General features: G+C 34.2%; 1 protein-coding gene and 1 long non-coding RNA gene across 2 annotated transcripts in view; one reads left to right on the forward strand and one right to left on the reverse strand.

Moving 5' to 3' along the window:
• Positions 1–23,486, forward strand: part of LOC118265121 (polypeptide N-acetylgalactosaminyltransferase 2) — a 112,421-nt gene that overhangs the window by 6,986 nt on the left and 81,949 nt on the right. The gene's annotated exons all lie outside the window — the stretch shown is intronic.
• Positions 19,216–19,970, reverse strand: LOC126912708 (uncharacterized). Its single transcript, XR_007707365.1, has 2 exons — positions 19,756–19,970; positions 19,216–19,538 (listed from the first exon to the last, which is right to left on the reverse strand). It is a non-coding gene; the product is annotated as an uncharacterized LOC126912708 (long non-coding RNA).

Consider the following 23,486-nt stretch of genomic DNA (forward strand, 5'->3'; position numbering starts at 1 on the left):
GTCCAAAATGTAATTCATTAATTACGAAGCCATTGCTTGGCTTATAGTAATTAGCTTAATTGATCATTAGGTGTGAACCTAATTTAAAAGGTCGATCTAATTAGCATTCATAAAATTCTTGGTGACTTGACTCTGTGTGATTTTTAAATCTATCTTTATTTGCATTCTTAAAAAACATTTTTAATTTTCATAGTTTTTTTTTTATCTTGGCCTTTGATTTTGTTTATCGAAGTCGAAGGAAACAGATGTTTTATTTTTTTTAGTTGTCAATCTTATAGACTTAGTAAACATCAAATTAAACAGGTATGTTTACTTACTCGTATTAAGTAAACAAATAAATAGAAGCACATGGTGCGAAAGAGACAAACAAGTGCAAAGAGGGAGACAGAAGTTGTTACTGACTACCCTAAGTTAGAGAAAACGTGGGGCGATCGGATCAATATGGCGGCTAGGGGTGTAAAGTATTTGTGTTCGCTATCGCAGGAATATTGCAGTTCATTCACATGGTAATAGGAAAAGCGAAAAAATTATAAAACGTGGTGTAAATTAAAATTGATAAACATTATTAGATATCTTGTAAATGTCTTATATGATAGATTGTGATGACAGCAAGTTATTAGTCAAAACTTTGAATTAAAACTAACACTAGAATAAATAAATGTTAAACAAACTAGACCTTGGAGTTTCCGGTTAAAGTCGAATGTTGAACTTGACCTTTTTAAAGCAAACTTATGAGTACAAATATATCCATTGAAATGTCACATTCTTTATCTAAGGAAGTTAGTATGAAATAGTTAACGGCAACGTCACACATTTATCCCCGGAGGAGTAAGCAGAGGTGCATATTACGACACATAATGCCGCTATACAATGTACACCAACTTTTAACCATTTGTGGTATAAGTCCCATGTAATTTCAGACTCCGTGCTACTAAGTAATTTTCGAAATACCCAATAAAGCCCAGTAAACTTTGCCCGACCCGGGAATCGAACCCGAAACCTCTTGTCCGGCAGTCGCACTAGCGACCAATCTACCAACGAGGCAATCAATAGTGAAATAGTTAACCTTATCGTAAATCCGATGTATGAATAATAAATTTAACTCTATCGTTATTGATGTCTTCTGCACCGGTCGCTTCAATCTATATAATAATTTCCCCTGGGGGCCATTTGATGGGATTAAAGGGTCGTTATCAGGAAAAGGGTTTCGGCCACACTCTGCCAAAGTCTGTTGTTTCTATTATGAATCTGTTTGATGAGGTTTATCATTATTATTTTGTATCACCCTCATGTTTTTGAGTGACGTAGTTGAGGACATATCACACTTTAACGGCACCGCTCCAACACAGTGATAAAGTTGCCATTTAAATTTTTCGTAATGTCAATATAAAAAGGCTGTAAGCGCGCAGTCAGCGCGGTGGCACCGTGCTTACAACCCTTGTTTTTAATGCAAAAACGCCATGCCGTGTCCTTGTCGTTTATGTGTGCGATGCCCTGGCTTCTTTCTTCAAGAATTAAAAGATTTTCTGGTTCAGGTTAAGGAAAAGATGCGAATTTCATCAGCAAACCTTGCCATTGGTTTAGTTGCGATTTTTTCTTATATCGTGCTCTTATCCATCTGGTGTCGCGTGTTCCAACACGCGACACTAGACTAAATCCTGAACAACCATTTGTCGATCTATCGAAGAGGTTGTTATTCCGTATAGGCCACATTGTGTAGCTGTAACAGCAGATCCGATAGCTCTCACAATGGGAAGTGTTCAAATTAGTTATGATAAATGGAAACAAAGTTTTCCTTCAATATTTTACCTTCAACTATTGTTGCTGCATGTATTGTTTTTGGATTATAATATAAAAATAGATACACTAATAGGATTAAAGTTTCTGAAGGTCAAACCAATTTTGTCCGTGAGCATGAACGGACGAATGAGTTTGAATGGACTATGATTTGCGGAAGATTATAACAATATGGACAGGAATAAAAGATATAAAAATATAATAGTGTGTACTATAATGGTGTTGTATGAATGGGGAATTATGTGATGCCATAATATAAAATAGCAGAAATGAACCAATGAATGAACTAAACAAACAAAATCCTTTAAAGTACTATCTAAAAAAACTATGTAAATATCAAATTAACCAAAAACAACGTTTTACTAACGTAAATGTTTTTAGAGAAAAGCTCTACTAGTTTCGAGTCACAGAGGAAATCTTCATCATGAACAGGGCAGACGCAGTGACGTCGCGCAGCGTATTATAAAAATATGAAAATATCGTTCAGAATATTATACTTGCACTACGCTACGTAGCAGCGCGACAGTCGCCGCGTCGTGTGTCGCGGAATGCTTCTCATGAATATGAACCTCTAGCATGCCTTGAAACTAGTCGAGTTCCTCGTCAAATAATTACGTGAGTAAGCCGAAAAACATAATAATTAATTTAGAATGACACACGAACGTTATAATATAGGTAAGCATAAATTATCGTTTGGAAAATCACGCAGTCTTATGCATTCTTTGTTTATTTTAAGATTTCTTACTTGTTGTAAGAAGCAGGTAGGTTAATTGTAGTTACAACGTATAGTCTGACTAATTACCTATACCGTAGTTACCTTTGTTATATAATGGATGTCAGTGTGTCATTCAGGTATCACAAGTAGGTATAGGTAGGTAGATACATGCATATTTTAAGTAGATACAAACATTTACGATTTGTTTTCCTTATGTTTAGTATCACAGTTGTTTTTGAATTAACGTTATTTTCCATAATGATATAAGAACTAATTTATTATGGTTACTTACTAACGTAACAGTTTAACGAGATAAATCGACTAGTTTCAAACCACTATGGTGCGAGGAGGCGCATAAATATAAATCCTCACTGTGGCTTGAAACTAGTCAAGGTATCTCGTAAATAGTTACTTGAGTAGGCCATGAAATATATTTAATTTTATTATGTCTCACGATCTTTAGAAACGTATAACAATGATCTACGGGTCCCCATTTCTATAGATGTTGCGTCGTGTGTGCATTTAGCCGTGGTTTCCTCTTATCAATCAATAGTGTGCAGATGTTCAGTGTAATCAAGCTTGAAAACCTTATAATAGATTCCATTAAGAATATTATACTTGAGTTATCCTTATTGGCTTCTGGATATATGTATATAGAACAACATAGAAGAATTATAATATACTGTTAGCATTATATCATCATCATCAGCAACAGTCTATAACGGCCAGTTTCAATAACCTATCTATCTGTATATTTGCCTACTAGAGATAGAATTTTGACACATTTTGTATGGAGCTTATGGCCGTAAGTGGTCACTACTGATCAAAGGCTTCTTCGCACACGGAAAAGGTTTGTATATAAGACAACAATAGAAAACACATTGTGTCTCGCGTGGATCCACGTTCTAAACATACGAAGGGTTAATCACCACGCTTGCTCAATGGGGGTTGGCGATTGCAGATTCAAAATTCGAAATTATAAGGTCTCAAGGTTTCTTCACGATGTTTTCCTTCAACATTTGTCAGTGGTGTTTAAATAATCTTAGAATGAACATATAACTCTAGGTTGTTAGGTTTCGAACCTCGTGCATGAGAAGCGGGGTCTTAAACCTCAAGGCCACCACGACTATTAATTAGTATTTTAATAAATCTGAATAAATGTTGTACAAAACTTTTAACGATAAGTGAATCATTTACATTTCGCTAAAAACCGCATCAAATTATGTTATTAATCCATTTTTAATTAAAAATATATGCTTCCATGAAATTTCCAATCAAAATTACTGTCGTAATATTTCATGCTGGATTTTAATGGAAAAGGCTTTAAATCTCAATTTGGTAAAATAACTGCACCCGAGTAATATATCAGCCGTGTTCAGTGGTTCAGTAAAACCGCGAAAGCTCTTAACACTGACACGCACTACGGCCCAAAATACTGCCAACACGTTTTTGGCTAGGTTATCCTATTTTGTTCCTTATAGTTTATAGTTACTGATATGGTTGTTTATATAAAAATTACATACATAATACGTTTTTAAACGCAAATCAATATTAAGCAAATTAGCGAAAAGTTAATTAGGTACTGTTGTAATATTGAATTATTAAATACCTAATTGATTATTATGTTATCGGCTTACTCACGTCACATAATAATTAATTTAGTATGTCTCACGAAAGTTACAATAAAATAATACCTAATTGCTTAAAAATTCCAGACAAATCTTGACGCCCATGACGTAATCGTACTACATAAATAGGTATGTACCGTATTTTTTCCTAATATTTTCCTCCAAATATGTTGACTCATAGTTCATTAGTTACTATAGCAAACTAGTGGTATTATGAAGACCCGGAGCTGCGGACTGCCTAGCGGGTTATCGGGGCTCCGGCTCGAAATGGTTTTTAGTAGTCAGTAAGAATCTGATACTCCCTCTCGCCTCGAACAAGGCGGAAGAAGTCATTGGATGGATTTCCGCATTAAAAAAGTGTTATGAAAAATAAATTTAATACATATTTATGAAGTTAATTTAAATACGAAAAAGTTAGCATGGATACTAAAAACTACAAAATCCGAAATTCACACAAGATAATTCTCATATTAGCACTAACCCAGAACAGTTTGTAGATAACATAAAAATGCGCTACTGAATACAATTATGATGAATCATTGTTATCTTCAGCTACTAAACTGATAACAGGTGTTTGACCTCACTGTATGTAAATATATGAACACATCAGCTATACATCACCAGTTTATCATGGTCTGGCTTTGTATCACCTTTTCGCACATTCGACGGTCAGTTTATACTGGTTTTGTATAACTTGATGTGGACTTGTGTATAATGATAAGCTTGGGACTGTCGTTTGTGATGTAATTCAAACTTCTGTGGACTTTTTTTGTGTCAGATTAAAGTTTTGAGATAGTTTTGTGGTTACGTCATTTTGTGTATTTTTTTTTAGTATGTTTTGTAATAATTGTGGGTTGTTGTCGTTACAAATGCAATTGTCGAACAAAGGGTCAAAAGTCGAGTTTTTTTTTTTTCTTTTTTCGGTATTGTGCAATATTTTATAAAATTTACAATATTAATAAGTGTCTTTTACATATTTGTAAAAAGACCAAAGATCTAATGCTCGCGTTTTAATTTCGAATTTTAAGGGAAATATTGTGCAAGGTTTTTTTACTAAGACTAAGTTTCCAGAATATCAAGACTTACTCGATTTTTATTTGGAAAGAAAGTAATTGGAAAAACGTTACAATCCAGTGGTAAAGATTTGGTTATAGTAATGTTTTATGTTATAATAATATGTTGTGTAATAATTGTAGGTAGGCAATGCTGACCGTCTTGTTGTCGTTAGTCTTGTCTTCACAAATGCAATAGGAATGATGATGGGAGTACAAAAATTTATAAACTATTTCGTCCGTCAGTTAGGTAATGAAAAAATATTAGACATGCATTTTTATTTGTCATATAAGATATTATATACTTAATTATTACTATTTTCAAACACTTTAATTACTGTAAAGGTGTAAATAAACTATTGAACCTAACATTGAACACGCAGATCGTATTTGTCAGTTGTTCTTCGAAGTATTTAATTATGTGATTAATTAGTTCTCTAGTATGAGTTATATTGCAGTAAATTTAATAAAACTAGTGAATTAAAAGTTTTAATAAGGAAAACGCATGTTACCCAGGAAAAAGGAAATTAAATGATTGATATAAATTGTTATTACATACTTGTATTATTAGTAAGTATCAACTAATAATTCCTACTACCTTACTATTAAAAGAACTACTATCTAGTTAGTTCCAAAAATAGACTCATTAGTAGGTAGTTATAAATTTTCCTTCTCGTTGATCAATGTATCCTTAGTATGAGTTTGCTTTACATTTAAAGTAAACGAAACGCATTCGACGCTCTGATTGGCCGGCTCGAATAAACCAACCAATCAGAGCGCCGTAAAAACATAAATGAAACTCGTACTAAGGGTATTGAGCAGCGGGTTTCGGCTTCGGGCATATTATTGGGGACTCAACAATTAGTCCGGTCAAAATACGATATTGAAATATCAAAAATTCCGACAGAGCTGAATTTTGGTACAGACCTTTATTTTACTATAAAGATTAAAATATTAAAAGTCCCCATCTATCCCATATGTGCTTCAAAAGTTATTCGGGGTCAAAGGTCAAGATTTTAGGTTTTTTGACTTTTTCTCAAAAACCGTAAGTTTTTTTGAAAAAATACTTCAGACCAAATTTGTAGATCTCAAAATTCTCTACAAAATGGTCCTTATAAGTTTTTCTATAAGTATTACCGTTTCTAAGATAGATTCGTGTGTCCCCACACACATTTTTCCACTTTGGAAGCGTCTAACTTTCAAACGATTGATTTTGACGAACAGTGGTTTCGTGGCCCAACAGGCTGTGACATACGGACGGACGGACGGACGGACGGACAGACATTTATTTCCGAAACTGTTGGGCCTACATAGTTGAAACTTTGTAAGATGGTGTATTTCGGTAACCGCTATTCGAATTTTGAATAAAAATTTATAAATTTAAAAAGTAAAGGGGGGCACTCCATACATGGAACTGATTAAAAAAAATTTTTTTTCAGCTTACATATCCGTGATGGGTGTCTATGGATAGGTCTTTAAAAAAGACATTAAGGTTTCTAAAACCACTTTTCGTCAAAATCAATCGTTTGAAAGTTAGACGCTTCCAAAGTGGAAAAATGTGTGTGGGGACACACGAATCTATCTTAGAAACGGTAATACTTATAGAAAAACTTATAAGGACCATTTTGTAGAGAATTTTGAGATCTACAAATTTGGTCTGAGGTATTTTTCAAAAAACTTACGGTTTTTGAGAAAAACTCAAAAAACCTAAAATCTTGACCTTTGACCCCGAATAACTTTTGAAGCACATATGGGATAGATGGGGACTTTTAATATTATAATCTTTATAGTAAAATAAAGGTCTGTACCAAAATTCAGCTCTGTCGGAATTTTTGTTCTTTCATTACTGTTTTTAGGTCCAAATTGACCGGACTAAATTAAAAAAATACTTTATACTAATGACACAGTCCGCAATACTGCTCAGTATATGGCAATAAGTTCAAACTCATCACTTAAAACTCACGAGATAACTAGTAAAAATAAACTTTATTTTAACATCAAACATGTATTTTCCCTCTTGAAATAAAACCTCAACCTTTTTGCTGTCACTTGGAGCACGGAGCACGTGCGTGCCGTATTGTGACCCCTACAATTCGCACCCTTGTTGTAATAACATTCCCTAAGTCTGCAACACACTTTCCATGTAATCACCAGCACATCAACCTACACCTCTCTGTCAATTCTATTTTCAATTTTATTACTTTTGATATAACGTCGAAAATCCAATGACAGATTGTTGACAGTTGACGTGCTGCCCACTTTACAGTTTGGGCTGCACCCTCCGTTTTCGTTTTTCTCGTCGGTAAAGCCGTTGATCCCGATTCGGTTGTACGCTATCATTTTTTGTATTTTGTTGAATTTAACAGCAATCCTATAGGTTATTTGTTATTGTGTGGTTTTTTAGAAGTTTATACTTTTCTAACTTCCCGTTTTTTGAGTGGGGAAAATCATTCTCCCTGAGGTGAGAGATAGTGTCTTAACTCTTACTGACTAAAAACCACGCCGTTCCTTCTCCTGCTATGTACCGGAGCCCTGGTAACCTGTTACGTTATACGCAGCTCCGAATCAGTTCACTAACTTCCCCAAGGTATAATAATACGACAGTTCTTTTTTTACTAAAATGAAACTGAGTATTTATTTTTATTTCATTGATTATTGCTATTCATTTACACGAAACCATACCTACATGTGATGTATTTGTTGTGGAAATCGTGGCAATAAAGTTTAATAACTGGCCATTTACACATAAGTACCTATAGTTCCAGTATTGGTATAAAAAATAAAGGCTGTTTTATCAATTAAAATAAAGTATTTTACAATATCACGCGTAAACATGTAATAGGTATTAGCTGTTATGTAAAAAGGTGCAAAATTAAACTTAAAAGGTGAAGTTCGATTGAAACTTGGCAAGACACAAGAAGCATTTCGAATTTCCAGACATTTACTTTTAACCACGAAACCAAACGGAACACACAATTTATATTCCACATACATAAGTTACAATGTATTAAAAACCGAAACTACAAACTTATGTTACGATACGACCCAATCCAATCCGGATCTTACAAGCATATTCGAAACACGAATAGGAAAGTACATTTATAATCCAAGTCACGACTGTTTTGGTCTTAAATATCCATTAATTTACGTCATTTTTGTTTTATCCCCTTTTGGGAATATCCTGTTTTATAAGGCAATCTAATAAATTATTTGGCCTTACGTATAAAAAGTTTTTACGAGCCTCAAAAGGAACGCGGGTGATGGGTATTTTCGTTCACTTTGGTTAAAACGTAGGATGCTAATGATTTTTTTTTGTTAGTACCCTTAGTACGAGTTTGCTTGACGTTGAACGAAATCGAAACGAGAGCACATTCGGCTGTGTGATTGGCTGGCTCGAATGAAGCAACCAATCAGAGCGCCGAACGCACTCTCGTTTCGATCTCGTTTAACGTAAAACAAACTCGTACTAAGCGTTCAGGTCATTCTAAACTTTTATGGTTGTGAGACAATTGTGGAACTTGTGGGTATACACCTAAGCATTACATTGTTGTCAATTTTATACTTGGCTTCTTGTTTTTTCCGGTTCCAAAACATTTCGATTGAGTAAGTACCTACCTTTCTGGGAAATACCACTGAACTGTTGCAGATGGTAACCGCTTTATTTTCCGCCTAATGTACAAATATTCAAACGCTACACAATTTTAAGACGCTCTCAAGACTAGTACTGTCGCTACTAATCTATTTATTATATAATATTAATAAAAATTAGTCATGTTTTCCTTCTTGACGCTGTAACTCCAGAACACACGAACCCATTTCCACGGTTTTTCATTCGTTGGAAAGAGCTCGGGCTCCGTGAGGTTTATAGCAAAGAAACTTTAGAAAAAGCAGGAAAACAGGGAAAATCATTGGTGGCGAAACGGAGTTCGCTGGGTTTGCTAGTTTTTTATAAAATGACATGACAGAGATAGCACGATATTTAAGTACAACTTAAAATAGAGTAGCATTTCAGTTATCGAGCGTAAGTTGTGTAAAAAAAAACAACAAAAATTAATATCTTTGACTTTGATACACTTGGTAAGTTCTTCTTGTTTTATTATATTACAAAACTTATGTAGTTCGATTTTAGACGTTATAACATTGACATAGTTCACATAATTGTTTAGTCACATAGCTGGACAGATGCGGCTTTGTCAATTAATATTATTGAGTGACGCCTCATGTGCGATTACTAAATGGACCTATTGACCTAATTTGGGAACGTTCTCTAGCATACACTAGTGATTAGTTTAACCCGAAACTTCGCTGCTCCGTTGTCTGAATACATCTGTCGTAAATGATCAGGTTTTTATCTTTTACATTTTGGCCTGTATTTAGTATTAAAATTTGTGTTGCCTACGTTTTATTTATAGATCTTAACGAAATTAAGATTGTATAATTACTCAGTTAAGTGTGGGAGAGCCATGCTTCGACACGAATGGTCTGGCTCGACCGGAGTGATACCACGGCCTCGCAGAAATCCAGCGTATTCTATTACTTAAGGACTTACCTTTCTCCGGCTAATAATGATAGTGATTCTATCATCTCATTCTAAAATATCTGTTCACCCAACACATAACACAAACAATAGTCTTAATTTATCCGCACTCTAGTGATGGGAAATCAACATATCGATTGGTAATCGATACCTGTTATAACTGCAAACACGGCATCCACTTAATAACAAGTGTCACTTTACTGAACGATTCGTTTACGGCCACTTAAACAGCCGTATGAGCGATAATAGCCATCGGATACGGGTCCTGTACGGTTTTTAATATTTATATGCAAATTGGATACTGAATGTTCTTTTTTTTTTGTATTTTAAAAGGTTTTTGTTTTCGTTTTTTAAAAGCCTGGCGGGCTTTCTGCACAACTGTTGTTTCGTTGGGATTTTCTATCCGTGTTAATTCGCATGAACGATGTTTGCAACCGATAGTTTTTTTTTCTTAAGATTTTTACATTTACAGCGAATTTTATTTATCGTGGTCTGTTCTAAAATTATGAGGAGTTTTTGGGAATCATAAATTAAGCACCCGCCTAGGATGGAGAGGTAGGGCCACTTCCAATATCTACTGTCTGGACGATTGTCGTAAATGATGGAAGATCTGAAGGAAAGAAGATTTTCTCTGATCTAAATAATCTATGCAGAAGAAAATCTTCGTGAAAGTCGCAAATTGCTCTCACTTTCATATCTTTCACATTAAATGAAAAATAAAATAACTTGCTACACAATTTAATGTAGTTATAAGTTCTTCAAGAAAAACGGACGAAAAGGATCTCAACTTCCCTCATTTAATTATGGCTAAGCCGTTTATGCGACGTTTTCATACAATTTGTATACTCTTCATTCATACTCGAAGGAAATCTCATTAAGCGACTTTTTGCTTCAAAAGTCAAGCGACTTCACGGTCTGTTCAGTTTGGGATTTTTTCTTCGTAAATTCTAGCGACATTTCATATTTTTGCAGCGAGAAACGTTGCAGTGTTATGAGCATTTTATTATAAGATTCTTTTTTCTGAAATGAAATATCAAGGAATTTCATAGGTTTATTTTTAAGTAAAAATTTCACCTATTTGGTATTTTCTGGTGGGCAATGATAACTACGAATCAAGTGTTTTAATTGGTACAATTGTAATAGAGATCCATATCATTACTAAAGAAGGACTGTATTAGAATCTGAATGGCCATTTTAAATAAATTTATTTTCACAATATCAGCATCCTTTTCAAAGAATTTAAAAAAACATACTTTTCCAGGATATACCTCTTTGTCAGAAATTCAAAGTCTTCCAAACCAATGAACAGTCATTCCAAAGGTCGTTGATGTTTTACCCCCGAAAAAGAACTAACTATTATTCTGTAACTCAGACTTAGCACTAAGCAGAAGCAGTTTCCTCACCTCAGTTAGACTTAGCGTGACAATTAAGGCAGCCAATTAACACGATTCGATGTTCGTGACAAAACCAACCTAGTTCTATATTGATTATATTATCAAACGTTGTATTTCTTTGTACTTATTAGCCTTGTAGTGACTTCTTTAGAGCACGTAACACAATTTACCTAAAAACCTAATTATGTATAATACCCAATGTTTTTGATGACGGAAGGAATCTTCAAAAGACGCCAAATTTTGAGGATAAACTTACCTGACCAAAACTTACCAGTACGAAACACCGAGTCCTCTCAAAATACCAATCTCGGAGCCCTCACGGCGCAACGCCTTTTACGGCACATTCTTAAGGAGACCTGCCATGAGTCTGTGCGCGACGGCAGAAGACTGTTGTGCCACCATCTTCCCTGACGTTGACCAATTCTACCCCTACTGAACCCATCACCTTCCTACTCAACCGTAGGCATTAACAACAAAACCTAAAAACCAAAATTGTACGTAATTCCATTCAAAGCTATATTGCATTGTAAAAATGAGTAAAATTGAGGGCAAATTATGAACATTTTATGCTAAAATAAGTTACGTACCTACTAAAGTCAAAGTCAAATCATTTATTCCAATTAAACCATATACTTAGGTACTTTTGAAACGTCAACAAAGAAAGAAATAAAATAATAGTCTGTCAGTCTGTCCGTCAGTGAAGCTAGGTAGCTAAGAATATTGGTCTTAGTTTTTTCTTGAAAGAAAGCATTTTCAGATGTCCTAACATTCCCAGTGTCATTCGGAATTCATATTCATTGGTATATCCTTCACAAAACCCTCGTACAAAACACTACAAAAAAAAAAATCATCCAATTTAGTACAGTCGTTTAGGAGTTACGCGCAACAAATACGAACATTTCAATACAACTTTAGATTCAAAACATACCCAAACACAGCGTCCTACTTTGTTTTCTTTTAAACAAAATACTTGACACCACTATTCACTCTAGATTAATTGTATCGCATAAAAATTCGCCATGTACATTGAAAGTAGAACAAAGACTATAAAAAAAAAACAGAAAGTGATACCTTGACTTTTAGTAAGCGGCTTAGCATGCCATTCTAATAAAATGTGGTCACCTATGTACTACGTAATGCTCCTCCAATTTTGTTACCAGTCACGAAACACGCACTTTCATCACGAATCGTATCATTGGATCATTGTAAAAAGTTTTATAACCTTTTATTAAAACGTTGAAACTTAGTAATAAACAAAGTGATTAGCAATCGGTTTATGCTGTTCTATTTTTTTCTGTTACTGTACCCAGTATATGGCAATAGACTCATCCCCAATTACATGGGATTTATACCACAAATGGTAAAAAGTGGGTGTACATTATAGCGGCATTACGTGCCGTAATGTGTACCTCTGCCTGCCCCTTCGGAGATAAAAGCCGTGACGATATAAAAAAATATATTAAACAGAATAAAATCGAGTTAGTTACTATTGAAAGAAACGTATTTAAAATTAAATAACTGTCAAACCCCACAACAGTTACATACAACAATACTGCACTATGATCAAATAAAAAATTTCAAATATTTCACCCAACACATAAAAACTACTCCACATTCGAAATTAACGGAACACTAAAACAATAAACGGTCGTGCCTTCAAAATTAGGCGGCCATTGTAATTCCACACACGTGGACTGGACTCACACAGTCAACTGTACCTACTAACCTAATCGATTTATATTATGTTACCGTATAATCTTTTAATCAGACATTCTGTACTTTACAAAATGCTGAGAGAGAGTAGTAGGAATATAATGATGAGTACCGATGTGCAAATCGGGATCGTCTCTGCGCGAATTTCCATCTACTTAAAATCGCCCTTTACACACATTGCCGTCTGCGCTATTCTATTGAATACTACCTTTATAGTACGAGTTTGCTTTACGATTCTTTTCTCGTTTCGATTCCTTTAAACGTAACATTTGAACCTGAACATTTCAGTCTTTACATTGCCTGTCCCAATAGGGCTGATCCGGAGCTGCGGACTGCCTAGCGGGTTACGAGGGCTCCAAATTGAAAAAAAGGAGTAGGAACGAAGTAGTTTTTAGTCAGTAAGAGTCCGTCACTCCCTCTCACCTCGCCCAAGGCGGGAGAAGACATTGGATGAATTTTCACCCTCAAAAAAAAAAAAAAATACATTAAGTACTCGTGTTTTGTAAAGAATACCAGATTAAACCTACTCTACGAATCGCCACTAACTTAATATTATCCGTGTCGGTTCAAAGAAAACCCGTCGCCGTACTCGTAACAAAATGTGGGGCATCCCGCGTCATCGCTGTGTCATTTGTTTTATTTCACTCCTTACGAGAAATGTTCCCGAATCCCAACACTGGACTACGGATAAAGGATAATGGGATATTGATGACTTGTTCTTACGATTGATTTTCAAGCAAAGATTCTATTTGTAAAAGTGAAAGTCATTTTGTTTTTCTATTTGGACGCGAAAATAGACTGAAGATTCGTTTTGTGGTGAAAATGTTATACCAAACACAATAGGGATGATGACTGGGTCAAAAATAAATTATTACAACTTTTCAATACAATAAAATATTGAAAAATAATCACACTCTCATTCATAAATTTGATGAACTACTTAATTTTCGATTGTTTTCGAGTAAAGTTTTTAGAAATAAGTCTGCTATTTGACGTAAAAATCTGATGACGTTATAATAGAGTATTTCATACAAAGTTCATAGAAAATATCGTTTTTGACGTTTCGAAAAAAGTATTGAATTTGACTAGTAGGAAACTAGCCTATTTCATGAGATTGGAATATTACGTGGGAATAATAACTGGTGAAAAGAGGTTGTATTACGGTTGCCTAGGTAACTGGAAGTAACTACAAGTACGTGACCTATAATTATGTTGCTTAAAGTCTATGAGGTTTTACTAAAGCAAATATTAGGTACGAGGCCATTAAATTGGCCATTGCTATTAACATGGTAACTTTTTGAGCAAACTACTTGGAGTCTCATTGAAAAAACTTACTCATAATATTATTTAAATGTTTAATGATGAATTATATTTATATTCTGCTAAGTTGGTTACTAATAGTTTGTAATTTACGATTAGCTTATATAAATGTTGATTTTCGAGATTAGCAATGTACTAATATTGATCTATTTTAGTGAATACTCTTTACATTAAACAAGTTAAAGAAATAAGACTGCCTCGTAGGCCCAGTGGTTGCAAGTGCGACTGCCGGGAAGTATTACTGGACCTTTTTCGGATTTTCGAAAATTTCTCAGTTGTAGCACGGAGTCTGGAAATGTGCCCAGTATATGGCAATAGGCTCACCACCTATTACATGGGACTTATAACACAAATTGTAAAAAGTGGGTGTATACAGTGGCATTACGTGCCATAATGTACACATTATAGGTAGGTAGGCAGAGGTACACCTCTGCCTTCCTTTTCGGGGATTAAAGGCGTGAGGATATGATGATGATGAAGTTAAAAAATAAAAATATCTTTTCTTATCTCTAATTACCCATACAGACTAATAGAGTCATAAAAAAATTGTAACGCACATTATAATACTAAAGCATACAGTTACTCACTGCTTTAAGATTATAATAAATATAACGATGACATTTGTATTAGGAGCGCTGCGATGCGACCCGCCATACTTCGCGATGCGTGCAGAATTAATTATATTATGGGGGCAAGCACTTATGTCTGCTGGTAGACGGTTTATGGTAATTAGAAACGTCTTGTTAAAGCTTTTTTGTGAAATATTGTTATGTGAATTGTGTAGGTTCTTTATTGTAGTTTGAATATTCCAAAGTCAAAGTCCAAATTAGTTATTTCAAATAGACCGGGCAGTGACTTATGAACGTTAAAGGAAATAATATTACAATATTAATATAAAATGTCTGTCTGTTCGTCAGTCCTCTAGTGAAGCTATTTGCTCGTTCCAAAGTGTCCTAATATTGTTATGTCATTGATTTGGTAAAATTATAAGAATTCGTTCTCCAAACTAAATTATCAACTAAAGCTAGCCGGCGTGAAACAACGGCGTTGCGCTTAGACGTGTGAGTGAGGTTACCAGAGGGCCCAGTGAAACCCTGTAAATAAAGTATTACCCTGAAATCTTTGCAACTGCTCCCGTGTTGTGGGTGTTGGTACCTACATAATAAAATGACCCTTATATTAGTGTGCGTCCCTATCTAAATGAATGTAAAACTGAAATCGACATTAACCTTCGTCCTATTCAGCCGCTACACATTTGATCATTATCAACAAATCAATCACAACATAAATGTCATACACAATAACGTTCAAAATTAAATAACACTTAATATTCGAATCGATTAACCGACATCATTAGCATGGATGTGCTGACACGTAACATATACAACATTAATCATTACGTTCAGCCGCTACCGAATGACACGGCGGAGCTTAGTGTGGACACGTCCTGAGTTAATGTTATGTCATCATTTTATATTACAACTCATTCGAGCGATCGATAGAGGAAGGCTGGCCTAGAAACGATGTTAATTCATAACTTTCCTTCCTCTGACCTTCCCAAATATGTTTTGTACTGATTTTGTTTGGTGTTTTAAAAGGAAACTTATGAAGCAATTCGTTGTTCTTGGTTAGTTGTTTGGGGAAAATCATCAAATGACTTCTCCCGCCTCGGGCGAGTCTTACTGACTAAAAACCACTCTTTTCTACTACTGCGGGCATCAGCCCTACTGGGTGCCATCTGTGGGTTATCAGGATACCTGGCTACTAAATTACCTACATGTAGATAACTAGAATAATATCCGCAATTTAACTGCGCTTTTCCTGGTAAAAAGGAAAAGGTTTATAGAAGACACTACTTAAAAATATTTATTCCATTAAAATACCTACATACTTAGAGAGTGTGATTTAAATCTACACACATAGTGGGTGAACGGACCTTCTTGTGTCGTTTAAAAAAATAAAATAGAACGTTCCAATTTTAAAACTACATTTCTCTCTTCCTAACCCAATTGAAGAACACGCCACTTCATGAGTTTCAAATTGTCTAAACTTTGAACATGTTACTTATGTACTTAGTTTGTGAAAACGTGTTCACGTATGTTATCTTAGTAGTTTTAAAAACTTAGTTTTAAAGTACAAATTGAGGATAACGTTTGTTTTATATTCTTTTTTTGTATGCGGAAAATAAATACAGGAAAATTAAGGAAAAAATCCATAGAATGTATAAAAAATAATGTTTGAAATCGGTACAGTAGAATACAAATTATTTTAGTCGCTACTCTCATGGTTTTCGGGACAGCCCGGTATAAAGAAGGAGTAGGAAGTTCCTACTCCTCCTTTTTCCTACTAGGAACGGGGTGGTTTTTAGTTAGTAAGAGTCTGACACTCCCCCTCGCCTCATCCGGGCGGGAGAAGTCACTGGAGGACTCCCCATCTCCACAAAAAATATTATGGTTTTTAATTATCTTTAAGTTTCCTTACGGTATAAATAAGGAGTTAGTTTAGGTGCTACGTCACATTGAGTAACTTTTAGTTCAGTTTGGTTTAGGTTACGTTAGTTTAATTTAGTTTTAGTTAAAAGATGGTTAAGGTTATGGTAGGTGAAAATGCCCATTAGTTCCTAATGTTTTGACTACCTAACATAAGTAATTATTCTTGCAGTAATCTTCCAAATTAGTTAGCACTTAGCACTTATGTTCTCTTTTGTTTCTGGTATGACATAAGCCCGTCCATAATTGACGGTAACATACCTTCGCAACTCTGATGGTGGAGATAAAAAGTAAACGTCCACAGGCCCGTATCGCACGCGTCGTACGCATTCCGTATGACGTCATCAGTACGCATCGCATGTAAGCATTGCTGATGATGCGGTGCGTACGATGCGGATCAGTGGACGCAGTTGTATGAGTTTCTATACAAGACAAACTAAAATCCGTTGCGTGTGATGCGTACAATGCGGGCCTGTTGACGCGTACCTTAAATAGTTGGTACTTATTTCTTTGTGTAGGTATCCTTATTCTTAATTTAAAAGTTGTGACATAACAAGAATACTAGTATAACTATAAATAGAACTATTAAGACTAGACAATCCGGAATTAGTTACAGTTATTCAACTAATTGCAGTTGCATATTGCATACACAGACACAGTTGCATTAAAGTGAAAGATCTGAAATAGGAATTGTGTCACAAAATCTTGCATTTCGAAATTTGTTGAATTTGTTTGAGTAATAACTCGATGCATTTAATATGCACGAGATATAATTATACGGTCTTCGGAGAAATAAAATAATAAATAAAAGACGAGATGGCAGTTACGTTAATAACAGAGAATAAGAGTAGACTTCTTAGCCAATGTGACGGACCGGAGCTGCGAACTACCTAGTGGATTTACCGGCTCGAAGGGCAGAAGTAGGAACGGGGTGGTTTTTAATCAGTAAGAGTCTGACACTCCCTCTCGCCTTGCCCAAGGCAAAAGAAGTCATGTAATGATTTTATCCCCTTAAAAAGCCTGCGTAGTGGAGAAAAACATTTCATGAGATCTATAAACCCCAGTTTATATGTAGGTAATATCATATCATTAACAATATATAAAGATGACATTAAGAGATTTGCAGGGAGCTGCAAAACGTAAATCATTTCCAAAGGCTGAGAATCATTATTCCAATTCTGACACAAAAACAACTTAAAGAAAAAACTTCTGTCTTCGACAGTTTGATGGTGTAACGACACCATTGACATAATTCATTCACAATCACAAACAAAACAACAATATTCCCAAAGTATCTTCTTTAAAAGCCAATAAACGAGGAAGTTTACAAGAAACAGAGCGTGACAAATAAAAAGTAAAAGATTTCCTAAGTTACACAATATCATTTGGAATAAATCAATAAATCCGATACGATCGAGATACGCTGCAAGCGCTTGAACCGATCAATCGGTTAGTCAGCTCATAATGACATGCTTGATTGAGCCGCTGTTTTTATTTTGTTCGTAATTCAAGTGAAGATAAATGGAATAATTACGTTTAATCTTTGCTCGTAATCGTTTGGAAATAGTTGGATAATTTGAATCATAATTAGAATTTTCTTTTTTTATTTAAATATTTACTTAGGAAACAAAATTGGTTGAGCTAACAAAAACTCAATCAAAATTGTGTAACAGGCCCAATTCAATAAAAAAATATTCAAACAAAATAACAGCTTTTCAATTCGAATTACGAACGTTCCAAACATAAACAAATCAAATAATAAAAAAGAGTTCGAATAACGAATTTAAAATTCCGACTGCCAGTTGTGACAAAAATAAATGAATCGATTCGTTATTCGATACAAAAACTGTTTTTGTTATGAACACTATTTTGTCCGGAATAACAGAAATACTGTTGAACAAATTTAGTTCGTGTGCAGTTTTAATTAAAATGTATTTTCATTAAAACTAAACCTCGCTGTAGGGATTAGTGGAAATGTTTTAAACTTTTAGAGTAGGAATGTTCCACGTTAGTTATTCCTGTTACTAAAATAACTCATTGTAACTATTGTTTGGAAATTTATATGAAAGCACGTTTGTAATTCTCTGAAGGACTATTGAGAAATTAATTTGCATACATTCTAAAACTTTTAATATAAAGGCTCATAGACGCCGCAAATAAATACATATTAAAACTATTTTCCAATTTGGGAGCTTATTTTCAAGTTGCTAGACCTATCGATATTATAGTATGACTTGCGAATAAAATTATAGTCGTAAAGGCATAAACGATCGATTGTAACTTAGCTACGAAGTACTCAACAGAAATGTCGAGACTCGCTAGTTTAAGCGACTTTAATTTCGGAAGTCGATGTTTCTCGGTATTATTTGTTTGTTACACCGACTTCCGAAATTAAAGTTATTTTTAACTTTTTTAAAGTCGGTTTATTTTTTTATAAAAAGTATTTTATTTCACACTTTTTAGTTGCCATAAAAAAACGGTTAAAATTCTCTATCTCAATAACTACTTTATTAATTTGTATTGTCACGGTCACTTAATTAACTTTACTGTGATTTCTATGTGAGTATGAAGTTCCATTGGCCATTTCTGGTCTTCTTCATCAGTTCCACCTCTTCAAAGGTTACTTTTTGACTGTAAATGCTTCAATTCTAGATGAATATACCAAAATCACTATATAGTTCCCTATAATATTTGAGGAGTTCCCTCGATTTCTCTAAGATCCCATCATCAGATCCTAACTTGGTGACAATGGGACCAGCTGAGAACTATTTACTTTCGAACAAAAAAATAATTTTGAAAATCCGTCGACAATTGACGGAGTATAACTTTATTGTGATTTCTATGTGAGTATGAAGTTCCATTGGCCATTTCTGGTCTTCTTCATCAGTTCCACCTCTTCAAAGGTTACTTTTTGACTGTAAATGCTTCAATTCTAGATGAATATACCAAAATCACTATATAGTTCCCTATAATTTTGGGTGTCCATGGGCGGCCGAACAAAAAAATAATTTTGAAAATCCGTCGACAATTGACGGAGTATAACTTTATTATGATTTCTATGTGAGTATGAAGTTCCATTGGCCATTTCTGGTCTTCTTCATCAGTTCCACCTCTTCAAAGGTTACTTTTTGACTGTAAATGCTTCAATTCTAGATGAATATACCAAAATCACTATATAGTTCCCTATAATATTTGAGGAGTTCCCTCGATTTCTCTAATGATCCCATCATCAGATCCTAACTTGGTGACAATGGGACCACCTCAGAACTATCTACTTTCGAACAAAAAAAGAATTTTGAAAATCCGTCGACAATTGACGGAGTATTCGATGAACAAATACAAACAGCCGAACAACCTCCTCCTTTTTGTGAAGTCGGTAAAAATAGTATATAGCGTAAAATAGTGTAAAATAGTATATAGTATATAGCGATATTATTTATGTAAAGTAACATTTTAGACACTTTTTATATCATCCCTATGCATCTTCCTTTGAAGAATTAAAGCGTACATACATACATACATACATACATAACGTCACGCCTTTAATCCCCGAAGGGGTAGGCAGAGGTGCACATTATGGCACATAATGCCAATGTACACCCACATTTCACAATTTATATTGAAAGTCCCATGTAATAGGTGGTGAGCCTATTGCCATATACATTAAAACGTACCTACACAAATAGCTAATGTACATTTTGCTATAGTTAAATTCGTATTTGTAACTACTCTAGTGTTTCGGGTATTCGTGGGTGGAGCTTATAGCTTACCATCAGGTGATCTGAGGCCCAATTACCTCTTTTCCCAATCTTCACAATCCCGATTTTCCAAAAACCCTTAAATTTTTTACCCCCAAAAGGCCGGTAACACAGTTATAACGCTTTTGGTGTTTCTAATGTCTATGGGCAGTAACGATCAGGTGATCCCGTCTGCTCGTTTACTGGCTATTTCCATAAAAAAACTGTCTGCTCGTTTGCCATACCATATACCATAAAAACACTTATCGACATATTAGTCTTCTTAATGTTGATAGATCTATTCTACATACAAATAATAGAAGTGACAGTCATTGCACCAACTGAACAGTATTTTTTAATCTTGTTATAAAATAAACAACAAAGCGGTTTCAGTATACTGAAAATACTGAAATGCGGTAACTCTGCACAACGTAATGCTGAATTTAATGATGTTTGTGGGGTGAATGTGAAAATTTGAATAAATACAATATCAAAATATGGAAATTATATTCCCCTTCGTTACTGTTCCAAATGATGAAAGAAATTGTACGAAGCGAGGTTCCAGTTATTATCAAATGAACTTAGAACTTTGTCTGTTGTGAAAAGAACTTTAAAATATGCAATTTTAGGTCCATTTTCATATAAATGTAGATAAAATTAAAACTAATCAATGTATGCGTCATTAAAAACTTAATTGATTCCTATGTTAACATCAACTGCAGAAAAATTATAAAAGAATGAAATAAAAATCATTCAAAAAGTCTGCGCACGCTGCTCATGATGAAGAGTTCCTCTGTGACTCGAAACTAGTAGAGCTTTTCTTCATTAATTTACGCGAGTAAACGGTGATTTTTAGTTAATTTAGTATGTCTCACAATCTTTATATATATAATTCTTCTGTACGTGTGTATGTCACTGAACTTCTTTCAAACGACTGGACCGATTTTGATGAATTTTTTTGTGTGTGTTCAAGGGGATCTGAGAATGGTTTAGATTCACAATTTTGTCCGCTGGACAATGTTTTTTTTAATTCATTTTTAATTAATTAGTAGTTGTTGATTTTGGAATGTTTTACATTGGATACGACAGACGGCGCTACCATCGCAGTGTCAAATATTAATGACGTTAGATATTGTCATAACATTTGAATAATAATTTTCATCAAAATGGTCCAGAATGTTTTAGCTTATTAAAAAAAAATTAAAAATTTTCAAATTAAAGACGTAGACAGAACAACGTCTGTGTAATTAAAAATCTGATGAAATTAAATATTCAACCAAAATCTTAACCGATTCTACCACACCAGTACAATTCTGATCAAACCCTCGGATAAGAAAATGTAATAGCATCTCAGAACTCTGCGATCTATTCACGCATCTTCATCACCTACAAAGTTATAATCGATTTCAATGCTCACCGATTACCGAAACTATTTCATGACACCACGACATTTAACACTTCAAAAGGCAATTCGATTATTTTATCGATTAAAACGTAGAATCGAAACCTACTTTCGTCTTTAGTGGACCTTCGTCGACCTTCCAATTTCTCTAGAATTGAAAGCGATTCATGGGGGAAAGTGTGGTAAATAGGTACCTATTGTCACCATGGAATCTACTTCATTACACCCCATAGCGTAAAAAATAATTTCATGGCTATTAATCTTTTCATTATTGTCATAATTATAATTATAATTTCAAGGTTTTTTTTTGTTCTGTATAAATGCCCTTCGGCTCTTAATGGACAATCAAATTCAAAGTCAACAGCCTATACTTAAGTATAAGTGCCCACAGCTGAGCAAAAGCCTCTTCTCACACGAAGAAGGTTTGAGCAATAATCACCACGCTTGCTTAATTTGAATTGGCGATTTAAAACTTATAATTAAACATTATAAGCCCCGGTTTCCTCACGATGTTTTCCTTCAGTGGTGTCTAATTAATCTTAATTAATTTTGAGAAAAATATGTTTAACGATAAATTAAAAACAGTATCGCAACCGACTATTGTAATCGTTATAAAGTTATCGTTTATGCGAGTGTCGAGAAATTAATAATTTCATGGGTTATAATACCCAACAGTTATAATAACGCAATAAAAAAAATATCGTAAGGAAAATAATATTCATACATACATTTTTTATTTTATTTCCTTCCTATAGTGGATATATGTCACCACATAACTACTTTGTTAGTAACAAATAGTCCGCATACCAATTTTTAGCTTAATACCTAGTAAATTGCGCAATTCTCCATACAAATTTCTACTACTAATTTTAGGAAAGTGTAGGGTAAGAAAGAGACAAAAAGTAGCTTATGCCTTACTCAATCCCTTCAAGTATCTTCACTCAAAAAATCACATCAATTCATCGCTCCGTTTTGCCGTGAAAGATGGAAAAATAAACACACACACACACTTTCGCCTTTATAAAATTAGTATTTACATACGTATTTGCATATCCAGAACTGCCAAAAAGCTATGAACTTCCATTGTTATCTTTAGTTGATAGTACGCATTAACAATGAAAGGTCGGAGGAAGTTCACCTCCAGTACATTGTCCAATTGACTCTAACTACTGGCTATGCATTGGACATAACAATCAAATGAACATATATGTAGATAGGGTCTTCTATTTCTTTAACTATAGCTACTATGTCGATTTTAGCTATATTTTAATAGGGAAAATATTATACAAAGAAACTTCGATCGATTTTGTAAAAAAATATAACTTTTTTTTTTACTATATCTGATAAGTCTATCTAGCCTGAGTTTTCTAGTTGACCATGTACTTCAAACTGAAAGTCAAAATTGAAACTTAAAATCTTTACGGTTGAATTGGTTATCTATGACTGTGGTAAGTTTGAGTTCTTCTTCAGTCATAATGACTCTTGATTTCTGGTTCAGTGAAAAGTTTTCAGAAAAGTTAAGTCAACTTTAAAACATAAAAATAATGAATAAAAGTCAACTACAAGAAACTAGAACAAAAACGTTAATAACAATGTAACATCACATAATATCATGTATCGTGGAAAACTGTTCATTAGGAGATAAAATTATTTAATTAGAACACTCACAACGTATCATAATTGTGATCTTGCGTAGAGGTTA

This window comes from Spodoptera frugiperda, chromosome 28 (genome assembly GCF_023101765.2).
Source record: "Spodoptera frugiperda isolate SF20-4 chromosome 28, AGI-APGP_CSIRO_Sfru_2.0, whole genome shotgun sequence".
NCBI lineage: Eukaryota > Metazoa > Arthropoda > Insecta > Lepidoptera > Noctuidae > Spodoptera > Spodoptera frugiperda.